Source organism: Canis lupus, chromosome 33 (assembly GCF_011100685.1).
Source record: "Canis lupus familiaris isolate Mischka breed German Shepherd chromosome 33, alternate assembly UU_Cfam_GSD_1.0, whole genome shotgun sequence".
In the NCBI taxonomy this organism is placed as follows: Eukaryota; Metazoa; Chordata; class Mammalia; order Carnivora; family Canidae; genus Canis; species Canis lupus.
In genome coordinates this window covers 17141759-17155226 of record NC_049254.1, presented here as the reverse complement: position 1 = coordinate 17155226, position 13468 = coordinate 17141759, and the positions used below count along the sequence as shown (strand labels likewise).

Below are 13468 nucleotides of genomic sequence, written 5' to 3'. Positions count from 1 at the left end.
AAACAAGCAAAAACTTTTCCACGTAACTTAGCTGGCTACCCTAGATCTCGCTTGTTTCTTTGTATAGCAAGCTTCTCCGACTCCTTGGCTTTCCACCACATTCCAATAAAATGCTTTTTAAACCTAGGTTTCTTTTCTATTATTGACCACTAGCTCCTATACATAACAATCTTGCCTTTAAAGCAGATAGATATGGCACAAAGCTTCTTTTTCCGCATGTTAAGAAGCATCCTTAAATATCGTGAAAACAACTGTAAATTAATTCCTAGAAGATTCAAACCCCGTGTGATGGAGACAAGTTCTTGTCTAACTGTTTATCTTGAAGGGATCTGGCAACCTGAGTTACTGTTTTTGGCCTCATTCACTTTCAAAAGACAAGAGTCACATTACTCAAAGGCCAATAAATATTTCCAGCCAACAATTATTTAAAAAATTAGACAGGGGGCAGGAGGAAAAAATAAATAAATAAATAAATAAATAAATAAATAAATAAATAAATAAATAAATAAATAACAAGACAAAGCCAACTCATGTCTTCCCTCCCATCATCTGAAAAAAAAAAAAAAAAAAAAGCTAAAGAGGGGATAATTTATTGTAGCACCTGCAGGGAGCAGACCCCTTAAAAAAGTCATCACTTTCAAATCCTTTCTAAATATACTACTACATACTTGGCTTTGAGGTACACCCACTGGCTAGCTGTCAAAATGATAAGAACTTACCTCAGCACAGTTCAGAATTCTGACCTCTCCCAAGAAAGGCATATGAAAAAAAGTCTCCTCTACTGCCCAAACCTCCCAGAGTTGAGGGTTGTAAGTACCGTGGTGGGACCACTTAGCACACAGAACTAGAATCTGTCATCACAGGCCTAATGGCCAAACACAGAAGTGTAAATGTGAGAGTACATATGTTTGTAATTGATCAAGCCATATGGACACGACTCTTCTGATAATTCAAAACTCACTAAGATAACCCCTTTCTATAAACACAGCCATTCACAAATGTCATGCTTTTAAAACTCTCCTTGGAAATTAACACTAGCTCTATACTACTCTCATATTCTTCCCCATGAGGTAAACAGATGGAATGTTAGAGACCGGGGTATAAGAAAGTGCAACGGTGCAGAAGTTAGATGATTTGGCTTTGCAGGTCCTGCACTATCCAGTCAAGTGAGTGCATCATGGGCAAAGGAGTCACATAAGAGGATTTCCTTTCATTCCCAGGATTGTTTCGTGTTACTTGCCCCAAGGATGGTCAAGCTCCTAACCCAAGTTCTATGCAACCACAGTTACTGTAGATAGCCATTCATCAGCTTATGAATTTCCCCCACAAGTGCCCCGTGTGTGCTCTTTTCCTTACGTGCCAGGTGTGTTTTTAAACCCCATACTCAGGAGGCTTCTCTCATTTCCCTTCTGTCCAAGACAACTCTATCCATTCACGCACTCTACTCTTAACCCATACGGCAGGGAGGGACGGAAAATCTCAAATGTTCTGTTTTGTACCTAGATTCAAAAGCAGCATCTGCTATGTTTGTAGAACCATCTGTTGCCCACTTTGCCGTGGGAAGGATGGTGTAGGCATCAGACGTGGAGTGTCACAGGTCACACAATGGAATTATCTCCTCCTTAGGGCCGACTCAGCCAAGCATATGCTCCACTGTCACCATGGCTAATGCCACCCTTCCCCCAATCAAAGGGTTTCTATATTTCCTCATGGATAATGGTACCTCCAAACTCTCACAAAAGGTCAGGTCCAGTTTGGTGTTTTGTTTTGTTTTGTTTAATCACAGTGCTTGAATATCAATGTCTAAACTCTCTAATTCTGGGTCATACCTAGAACTACATCTGCCACAAACTCACTTGAGGCCTATGAATCACTAATCTCTGGGCACCTCCATTTTCACATCTAGGAAGTAAGAAAGTTGAACTTGGTGATCTCTGAGGCTCCCCTGTGCTCTAACACTCTCAAATTCTGTGATTCTTAAAGTGAATTCAAAGTTGTCAATGAGTACAAGTTCCTTCACATCTTTGGTATATCAACACTCTTAATGCCAGAGGCAAAAAATCTGGCGCTGACAGAAAGGCTTCTATGATTGTGTTTAACAAGAACACAGTTGGTTTCTTGAGGATCCAAAGTAGACTAAGATCCTTAATCTTATTAACATATGCCCACGGGGTAGTACTCTAGTTTATTTTTAGAGTATTGCTCTAGTATTTTCTAGAGCAATTTTCTAGATTGGGGGGCTGAAGAATTCTTTGTGTGTGTTCTGTGTATTGTAGCATATTACACCGCAGTTGAGGCCTCTACCCACTAGCTGCCAGCCCCAGTTAGCAGGTGGAGCTGTTCCCTATCTCTAGTTGGAACAGCCAAAGATGTGTCCATACTCTGACCAATTTCCCCTGGGGTGGGCAAAAATCTCCCCCTACCCTCAATTGAGAACCACTTGAGAATCCTGATATAATGGATATCAGGGCTTTAAAATAATGCACATCACTTAAAAGTTGTTTTTGTTTCAAATGGGTGGTATTTACAGTTAATAAGTAAAGTACACCGAGACCTAACAGATTTATAAAGCACATGTATTCCACTTGGAAGAAGTACAAAGCACCTCCTTTACAAATCGCTCATAGCAGGCCTCCCTGCTAAGGGTTGAGAATTAGGACACAAAGCCATAACCTCATCTGCTCTTTAAAAGTATCCCAAAGGAAGCATGGTTTTCACAGTACCTTCTTCAGGACACTCTTACTTACAGACTTCAAAACAGGGCTTTGAAGAGAATAAGAAAAACCAGTAGTTGGTTTAATCACTTTGGCTTTTTCTTTCCTCTCTTATGCAAAAGCCAGTAAATAAGATGTTTCTGAAAAGGTTCCCAATGAGTTCTGGCTTTGGTCTAGATTCTCTAAGACGGGGGTTTGCAAACTCTTAGCTCAATTTCCCAAGCATCTTCCCCTCCACCACTTCACAGGGATCCAAGAGACACCCCCCACAGTCAGTCCCCAGCCCAAAGGAACAGCAGCTGCCAGCTGCGTGAAACAGAAGGAAGCCTGCAAACTAACTGAGATGATTACTACTCTTACCCAAACATCTCATTTTCCCATTGGTGAGAAAGGCTGAGATTTGCAAACCTCTGGGTCTCTGGAGGTGAAGGCTACACCAGTCAACTAAATGCAAAAAACTCAACTCTCCCTGGCTTTTAAGGAAAAAAGCCAATTATAAGCATTATAAGGTCTTCACCGAGTTTCTTAAGCACATACGATGTTTACGTTTTTCCACATTAAGAGTGTAAGGTGAAAAAGAAACACGTTTAAAGAACTAAGACCAGGATAGGAAAAGGGAATCGTGAATAGACACAACTGTTACTTTTCAAAGACCTCAGCTCTTTATTCAAACAAATATTTACACAATTGAGGGCCATGGTTCCAGGGATCTAGCCATTCTGTTAAAATAGTGGGCAACTCTAGAGGTTTATTTATCCCCAAATCCAACTACTCTGTTGCTACCCTACCGGGAAGCAAGAATTCAAGTGCTCCCAGGGCAAAAGTTTAACCCTCTGAAACTGAACTTCATTTAGATCTCTCCCAGCTGACATTCGGGTTATGTCAGAATCAAGGCCTGAATGAAGCCAAACTGGGAAGCTCAACGTTGCACTGCAAAACTTGAAAATAAATACCTGCAACGGACACATTCGTAGAACGAAGGGGGGTTAATACGGCGGACAATTCCCTGAACTGAAAAGAAAATCCACCTGTGCGCGCCCCTCCTGCTAGTTCCACTGCTGGCCGCGCTGGGCAGGGCGTCCTGGTGCCTTCTAGAACTCCCGGAGCTACTTGAGAGCCGCGCAAGGGAGGCTTCTAGGGATCAGGGCAGGGCCCCAGGAGAGTAGTTCCAGCCCCGGGCAAGGCTCCCGACGTACAAGGCTGCAGGCACAGTTCCCTCTTTCTACCCTTTTACTCCAGGGCAGGCTCTGGAAGCAGGGTCGACTTCAAGTGGGACAGCTCAACCCTGGAAGGGACAGCCTGTCAGCCTTTTAGTGTCCTGGCGGTGGCGGGAGTTAGCCGGTCCCGGCGCTTCCAGCAGCGGGGACGGAGCAGCCGCGCACCCTGCAGCCGCGCCTCCCCCTGCGGGACGCGGTGAACCGGGGGCTCAGGACTGTCGCCAACGCCTGCGGCCGCTCTCCCCAGGGGTGCGGAGACCTCCCGGGCGCACACTTGCGGGGGGATCCGAAGCCAAATCGCAATCTGAGGTTCTGCGCGGGTCCGGGTCAGGCTTGCAAGCCCCACTCTTGAAACGGTGGCCTCGGAGGCGCAGCTCCCAGATACTGGGGGGGGGGGGGGGTCTTCTCTGGATCCCGCGCCCCACTCCATGCAGCAGCCCTGCTCTTTCCTCCACCCACCACGACAAAGCAGCTCTCCGCCGACGAGAGGTGGATCCCGACCCCCCCACCCCCCGGCATCCTGGAGTTCCGCGCAAAAGTTGCCTCCGGGCGCCCCAGATCCCGCCCGCTCCCCGCAATCGCTCGGTGCGCCTCCGCCCCCCGCCCCCCGCTCCCCAGCATCCTCCCCAGCGCGGCCCCGCCACCCTCCGGGGCTCAGCACCCCCCCCCCACCCCAAAGCTGCTCGGCCAGGGTTCCGCTAGCCCCAGCCCCGGCTTTTGTCCCGAGCGCCTGCGAGGGAGGCGAAGCAGCCCCGCGCACCCCGGCGCCCACTCACCGTCTCATCGCTCCTCCCGCCGCCGCCGTCCCCCGGCCCCCGCCCCCGCCCCCCGGGCCGCGACCCCGGCCCCGCCGCAGCCCGCCGGCCCCTCCGGACTCGCCGAGCGCGGGCAGCGCGCCCCTCCTGGGCCCGGGCGGCCGCTGCCTCCTCTCCGCCCCCAGCCCTCGGCCGCGCAACCGGCGGCGACCAACCGGCGCGGAGGGGGGAGGCGGCGCCCGGGGGAGCCGCCCCGACGCCCCGAGGCCGCGCGGGCCCCGCTGCCGGCCGGCCCCGCCCCCTGCTCACCTGGCGCGGGGGGTGCGGCGGGGTCCCCGCGGCCCCGGCCCGAGGCTGCGCTCCGTGCGCCGCGCCTCGCCCTGCGGCCCCCCTCGGGCCGCGGTGGTGCGCTCCGGGCCCCGGCCCCCGCCCCGGCCCCGGCCCCGGCCCCGGCCCCTGCGCGAGCACCGCGGCGGCCGGGGGATGGGGGCCGGGAGGCGGGGAGGCGCGGAGCCGCGCAGCTCGCGGGCCCCGGGCAGTCGGGGCTCTACGGCCTCGGGACGAGCCCGGCCCCTCGCCCCATCGCCCCGCGCCGGGTCTCCAAGCCGCCTTCACAGCAGCCCGCTAGAGACTTTGGGTTGGGTTGGGTTGGGTTGGGTTGGGTTGGGTTGGGTTGGGTTGGGTTGGGTTGGAGTGGGTGGGGTTGGGGTAGGTTGGGGTGGGTTGGGTTGGGTTGGAGTGGGTTGGTTGGGGTAGGTTGGGTTGGGTTGGGTTGGGTTAAGTTGGGGTGGGTGGGTTAGGTGGGTTGGAGTGGGTTGGTTGGGGTGGGTTGGGTTAAGTTGGGGCGGGTGGGTTAGGTGGGTTGGGGTGGGTTGGGTGGGTTGGGTTAGGTCGGGTTGCATTGGGTTGGGCGGGTTGGGTGGTTTGGGTTAGGTCGGGTTGGGTTGGGTTTTACGAGCTGGAAGAGGGACGGGAGGGTGCACGTCCTCCGGTGATGATCTCCTCCCCCGTGTCCCCTGGGGAACTCCAGGGGACCACACCTCACCTGCTGCCGACAGTGCGCCCGCGGGCAGGTACCCGATGCGTCAGAAAAGCAGCTTTGCCAAATCATCAGGGCACGGCCTCAGCGAAGGGACTACCTTACTCTGATTTCCTTTTGAAAGTTTCTCCTATTTTCCAACGTGATTTTCTGAGTCGCTGCAGCCAATGGAAACAGGGCTGGTGTGAGCGTCCTCCACCGGGTGCTTCGGAGGGGGCAGCGCGGGGGCCCCAGGGCACCTGGGAACGCGAACCTCTGCCAAGTGCCGAGCCCGACCCTGGGTGGCAGGGACCAAGGCCCTCAGCCTTCAAGGACCCCGCGGCAGCAAGGAAGCGAGCGCCCTGAAAGGCGAACTCTACCGTATAGGCTCAGTGTGGCTTTGGGGAACTCGGGTTAGCTCCCGTAACAATTCCTTCATCTCCCAGTGTACTAGGAATGGTACTGATGTTGGAAGTCCGTTTTAATGAGTTTTGGGATAATGTATGCAAAGTACCTGACACCGTAGGTGGCCCTAGTAGTCATTCAACAAACGGCTTATTTAATGCACTTTTCATTTGTGCAGGTTAGGAGCCTGGTTTCTAATTTTAAGGAGACGCTCATCTATGAACTGCCTGGTGTTTTATAGAACTTTTTTTTTTCTTTCTTCTCCTGGCTCTTTGCCCCCCAGAAACATACAGGGGCCAATCCAACGGTTAAGTGCTCCAGCAGATCTCTCTTCTCCCCACATCAATTTTCTCCCTTTACTGGATCATCTCCATCAACATTAAAATCATGTTATTTGTCCCATCTTAAAAACAAAGAACTCCCTCTTGAATCCACTTCCCCCACCAGCCACTTGCTCTTTTTTTTTCTTTTTTTTTTTTTTCTGCTTGGCTACAGGCCTTTAAAGACTTGTTAAAAAAAAAAAAAAAAAAAAAAAAAAAAAGCTGTCTCCTGGTTCTTCTGTCCTCCCATTTACTCTAGTCAGGCTTTTGCTTTTGCTTCCACCATGTCTCTGGAACTCTTCTTATCCAGATCAAACTCCTAAATCAAAAGGTTTTTCAGTCTTTACCTCACTTTGAACTATCAACAGCATTTAACAGCTCATCATTTTCTCCTCCTGGAAACGATTTTATTTGACTTCCACAAAACCATATTTTCGTAGTTGTGTTCCTAACCCATCCGCTGCTCCTTGTCAGTCTCTTTTGCTGGTCCCTTCTCCTCTCCCAACCTCTGAGCAGTGGACTTTGGTTCTCTTGTCTGTCCACACTCACTCCCTTGGTGATCTCATCATGTTTCATGGCACTAACTACCACCTACGTGGTGATGACTCCCAAATCTTACCTCCAGCTGGGCCATTTCCCCTGCAGGCTTCAGGCAACTGCCCTTTGGATGCCTACCTGGCTCCTCCCACTTAACATTTCCAACCTTGAAATCCTGAGAGTCTTCCCTCCATCCCCCAACCACTTTGTCCCAACTGAAGTCTGACTCATATCAGGCCTAAAACCTTGGTGTCATCCTTGACTTTTCTATTTCTCTTGCATTTCAAATCCAATCCATCAGGAAGTCCTTTTAGCTCTGCTTTCAAAATAAGTCCAAAATTCAACTACTTACCACCTGCACTGTTAATCAACACCCAAGTCTAATCCACCAGCATCTCTTCACTCTGATTACCCTTGTCCTGTTTCTACTTTTGCCCGCCAATGGGCCCTTCTCAACACAGCAGCCAGAGCAATCCGTTTAAACATTAAGGCAGCTCATCACACTCCTCTCCTCAAAATCCTACAGTGGTCCCCTGCTCAATCAGAACAGAAGCCAAAGTCCATAGAATAACCCAGAAGGATAATACATGATCTGCCATTCTCTGACCTCAGCTCGTCCTTCCCTCCCCTCACGCACTTAGCTCCTGCCACAGTGGCCTCCTCAATATTGCTGAACTGGATTCCTGGACAGGCATGCTTCCCTCTCAGGATCTTTATGCTAGCTGGCGTCTCTGCCTGGATTCGTCCTCTCCCCCAAGTATCATGCTCCCTCACTTTTCAAGACCCTGCTTGAATGTCACCATGTTCCTCAGGCCTGCCCTGACAACTCTATTTAAAATTAAACATGCTTCATACCACTTAGCTTTCTTTATTATTTTATTGACAGAGTTTTTACCTTCTATGATATTATAAAACGTACTTTTAAAATTATATGTATTGTCTTACTCTCCTTGCTAGCATGTGAATTTTAAATTCTGTGCAGGCAGGGACTTTTGTCTTTTCTCGCCAGTGATATATCCCGATGCCCCTGGAATGATGGCTGGCAAGTAGTATGAATGATAGCTCTGACCCAGAGTGCTGTAGCTGCAAACATTTCCCTGCCCAGAACAATGCCACTTGACCAGACAGACATTTCAGAGAAAGTTGTTCTCCCCCAAAGGGTCTGAAGAGTATGTCTCCCAACACAGCACACCTAGAATGACACAGCACCCCTAGAATGACCGTGATTAAGTTAACAACATGCATATCTGCGAAACTATAGCTGACATTCATTCAGACCAATAATTGCTGTATATACCAAGCACTCTTCCAAATACATTAAAGTGTTACTTTAATCCTGTAGCAGCCCTACCAGGTAAGTACTATTATTACTAACAACCCCATGAGGTAAGTACTATTATTACTCCCATTTTATGACTGAAAAAATGAGGCACAGAGGAGTTAATGGTTACTCAGCTAATAACTTGTTAGAATCAGAATTTTAACACAGGCAGGATGGTTTCAGAGTCCATGCTCTTAAATACTCCCCTCCACCTTTTCTTTAAAGTAGGAATGATATTATCAGGGGAAGTTTCTGTATAAAGATTAACTCATAATCACAGGACAAAAAAAAAAAAAAAACAGATCCTCATTGGCCTCCTGTCACTGCCTTGTTTTATTTGTTGACATTTTGGTCTCTTTTAGTATACAGCCAAGCTCCTTAACGGCTAGAGGGATCATTTTATTCATATTTCTATGAACCATACTCCAAGGCTGGATACTTAATACTCACTAGGAAGGGGCTCAAAGGGGATTCGTTCAATGTGACTTTTTAAAGTAACTAAAGCTAGCAAGGCTTCTCACTCCTGCTGCATTGTTGTGGTTTTCCATAGCTTGCATAATGTCACAGGGGCCTGGAGATGAAGAGGTCCACCCGGAGGTGCAAAGCTTAAACTAAATGTTAAATGCAGACCCCAGGCATCTTCAAATGTGAAGGCACTCAAAATGTAACACCTGTTATTATGTAATAATTATTATTCACAGAATTTCCTTTAGTTATGATGATATTTTTAAAAATAGAAAGAAAAAAAAAAGAAATGAGCTCTTTCCTTTTCCTTTTTCCATTTCCTAGGTTCTTTACAACAAAGTTCTTTATTTAATCCCAGACCAGAGCCACACCTCACTCTCTCTGCCATTTCCTCTTGTCCACTAAGATGTTGTGTTGTAAACTACCCAGCAGAACTTCTTCCCCCGTCCCCTTCTCTAGGATCTGTAGTGGTTGCAATACCTGATCTTACTTTGCTGTATCCTTCCCTTAGATAGGGAAAGGAGAAATGTTGCACAAAGGGATATTATAAGTTACTTATGGATCATTCCATTTGAAATTACTTTTGCTATGATACCCTCTCAATAACAAAGACCAATTGGACTTGATTAACCCATGTCCTGAATTGGTTCATCTCTTCCTCTATAGTGATAGCCTAAAACATGTCTGTAGCTATTAACATGGGGCCATCCTCAACCCCAGGCCAACTTGTGGACCAACTATTTGTACTGGTGTTCTTTTTAATAATATGCCAATAGAAAGAATCAAGAAGTTTTTATTTGCAGAGTGCAGTGGAAGGATCACAGATTTTGGAATCAGACAGACCTGGGTTTAAGCCGTGGCTAAGCCTATTTGAATGTGTTATTTACTTCCATTGAGGGACAAATTTCTTTCCTGAAAAATGAGACTAATAACACTCAACTCATATTTTAATCAATGAAAGTGATAAGGCACCATGCTTTCCACAGGAGACAGGTAGCACACAGGGAGCGTTAGAAAATGAGGGCTGCTTCTTCTTTTTAAAAAAAATATAAATGGCCTATATTTAAGGTATACAACACGATGATTTGATGGACATACAGATAGTGCAAGGATTATTTTCTGTACTGTAGATTGCTACATGCAAACTAACAAACATCTTCCCACGTAGTCACCTTGTTTGTGTGGGTGGTAAGAACACCCGAAATCAATCCTCTTATCAACTGTCCAATATTGAGTACGATATTATTAACTGTGGTCATCTGCTGTACATGAGCTCTTTAGACTTATTTATACTTTAACTTCAACCCCCATAAGCTTTGACCAACATCTCCCCATTTCCCCCACCTCCCTGCCCCTGATTATCACTTTTCTGCTCTCTGCTTCTAGGGAATTGACTCTTTTAGATTGCACATATAAGAAAGATCACGCAGTTTTTTCTTTCTGTGCCTGGCGTGATTCACTTAGCATAAAGTCCTCACCAAAAGAGACGTTTCCAACCACACCTGCCTTCTTTTATGGAACTGTTGTCAATGACATCAAGCATTTTGTTTGTACTATCCAATGTAAGTTCAGTTCCACATCATAAACTCATTTTAGAATTTAGTGCTAGGGTGAATTTTCTCTGTCTTAAAAAATTGATATTCTTTCATTCCTTAGAAAGGATATCTCATCCATTTTCACAGTGGATTTGCAATCGTTGTTAAGGAGACCTATGTAAACCCATGTTTCCCTTTGTATCCTGGTTGCCAGGAAGAAGCTCAAAGTCATGAAATGATTGTGATATGGAAATAAAGATTTTGCTTCCTACTACTCTTTTTTTTCTTTCACATCTTTGATCTATTTTTATTCGAATAACCTTACTGGATATTTGGATTTCATTCTGTGTTCTCACATATGAAGTATACATAACACATTAGCTCTTCAAATTAACACCAAAGAATTAACCAAAGTTAAAGTGGAATTTATCCCCGTGCACAGCTTTATGTTCAAACTATTAAGATGGCTTATCTAATTTGGAGAATAATCTAAATATATTTCCAAATGATTAAATTCTGCATCAGATGTTCTCTTGCAGTCAGTCCTGCCCCCAAACTTTCCTGTGAATTTGTATTGGAATCAGGCAGGAAAAGGATGCTGGGAGTGTGTGTGTGTGTGTGTGTGTGTGTGTGTGAGTGTGTGTGTATACTTTAGATTAACCTATGTCAGCAGTGTTTATCAGGCCCACTTTTCTAATCATTCGAAGAGTCTGGATTGGTTGACTTTTCCTGAGGGGCAGACTTGAAGTGTCTTTGTAGCTTCTCTGCCCATCCCAGAAAAAAACAGTACCCCATGAGCACTGCTCCTCCATCCTGCAGGAAGCTCAGCTTATCTCCTACTCCTCTTCCTGTTCCCTTTCATCTGACTTTCACTATCTCTCCAGTTACCTCACTCCTTCATTTCAGATTCCCTCACGATATCCTAGGCTATGACATGTTATAATATGATAAGAGAAGAGATAGTATAATTCTTCTGAGCCACGTTGGACAGGGATTAAGTGTTCGGACTGACATGTCAGATCTAGACAGACCTCACTGCTTTAGAGATTTCTGACAAATCAGAGCAGGGGCCAGGATTCAGAATACGAGGACTGTTAATCCCAAAGGCAAATTTACTAAGCATCTACTGTGTTCCAGTCGACGGGCCTAGATGAGTAGAAGATGGAGCTAAAATAAATCATTTGCTATGTGTCTCTATATAAAGAATTTACTGCTGAGCCTATAAGTGTAACATGGTAATCTACTATAAAACATACGGTAAAAAGGGATACAAATGAGTTCAGAGGAGGGGATATCTTTGCCCAATGAGACAATGGATGTGACCCTCCTAATGGAGAAAGGGTCTTCTAGACAAAAGAGATAACGTTAACAAAGCAAAGGGACAGTAAAGCCAAAGTGGATTAGGGAAGTGAAGAGTAACACAGGCTGCCTGAGCTCATGGTACATGGGATGGAGGAGTGAGAGATAATGGGGGGGGGGGGGAGCTGAGGCCAGATTTGAGGAGAGGGCAGGGGAGGGGAGGGATAAGGCTTTGACTTTTAGATTTCATGTCTAATGCCATTTTAATTAGGTCATTTCCTTGCTCTAAACTTGCACTGGCTCCTCCTTGCTGGACAAATACAGGAAGAGCCGGTGGCTGTGTAGGAAGTAGACGCTGATTATATGGGGCTAGGATGAAAGAGAAAGATGAGCTCCAGCCACACAGTTTGAAAACTCCAATAAAGAAATTGGATTCTATTTCCTAATATGTTAAACAAAGCTGTCAATCCAATCAAGGCTGCTCAGTTGAATATTCATTACAGGCCCAGTTAAGACACTGAATCCCTCCTCCCCACTCCTGACTGCCATTCTTATTCTCATGTTATGATGATTCCATAGTTACAGATCTTAAGATTCTCACGGAAATAAGCACAAAACAGGTACCTTTTGGCTGTTGGGCCAACTGTAGGACTGGAAATTCAATGACTTAATGTTCCAGTGAACTGGTTGTGTCACTAGGAGCTTGGGGCTACTTGCTTGCCCTTTTTTGTAATATTTCACATATGGGCATAATTGCATTGTTTCTCTCAAGGGAATTGTTAAGAGAGCTGACAAAAACACTTGTGTACAGAACCCAACGCTGGCTAGAGACTTAGTGTCAATACTCAGTAAGTTCTACATAGTTGTTTGAAGCATTTATTTCTGAGGTACAGATGGTGATGTTTATGGCTAGTACAGTTCTTCTAGACTCATTTGAATTTCTGGCCATTGTCAAGAACCAAGTTTCTAAGAGTTACAATTATGACTAAAGAAATTGAAATTCATTTACTGTTTCTCAAACAGGAACCAAAAAAAACCCCTCTATTTAAAAGAGTTTCTCTTATCATTGAAGAGGTTGATTCCTGAGGTATTGGCCTTGCATTTATAAGGTTGACATAAGAATCTCCTGAATTTTAACATGGGTAGATGAATACATTGTACCTTTAATATTAATATTAAAGTTAGTTTTATAAAGGCTTCTCAACCCAACAAGGTACAAGGGAAAAGTTGCATACACTGAAATGAATTTGCTAGTCAAGAAGGCAAATATGGATACTTTTAAAGGGGATATTTCTTTCCCCCTATCCTAAGCCTGCTGGTAGAGCAGTAGCTGTCTCTCTGTTTACTCTACAAAAAAAGCCCAGATAAAGTCTGGGGATCCCCAATAGCAGCAATGCTGGTGGGAAGAAATCACTTAAGAACTCTCCATTTCTCTGGTCTGTTAGCATTGATGGGCAATGCAATCAAGACAAGCCCTAATGTGGTTTATTGTTTTCCTATTACACAAGCTAGTTTTGTCCCTCATCCCATCTGGCTCCTGAAGTTCATCAAAGTGACTATCCGGGTGGAAAATTCTTTACACAGTCAATTTTAAAGGAGCCATATGGATGGAGAGTAACATTACCCCTAATAAATAACTCACTGATAATTAGTTCTCAAAAGAAAGTTTTATCTCTCTTGGGCTATTAGCATTTCATGTTAAATTCTCTAGGACTTTGTGAATAGTTGAATGCTTTGATCCTATTGGAAATATCAACCCCTTGTTTTCCATTCCAGCTGTCACCATCCTTAGTACAAGAAAGAGGAGGGTTGAGGTTGCACAGGAAGGAAGGTGGTGATCACATACTGTACACCTTAACAGGGAGTCCCTTAGGCAGAGGAG

General features: G+C 45.9%; 1 protein-coding gene across 13 annotated transcripts in view; it reads right to left on the bottom strand.

The window, feature by feature from the left end:
* Positions 1 to 13468, bottom strand: part of PHLDB2 (pleckstrin homology like domain family B member 2) — a 217085-nt gene that overhangs the window by 98915 nt on the left and 104702 nt on the right. Inside the window, exon 1 of one of the 13 annotated variants that reach the window (XM_038582788.1) lies at positions 5732 to 5879. The exons of 11 other annotated variants lie outside the window; for them this stretch is intronic. The gene's annotated coding sequence lies outside the window, so the exon portion shown is untranslated. Of the gene's footprint in view, positions 1 to 4707; positions 4758 to 5731; positions 5880 to 13468 lie in introns of those variants that run through there. One more of the 13 variants, XM_038582789.1, reaches the window with a different exon arrangement.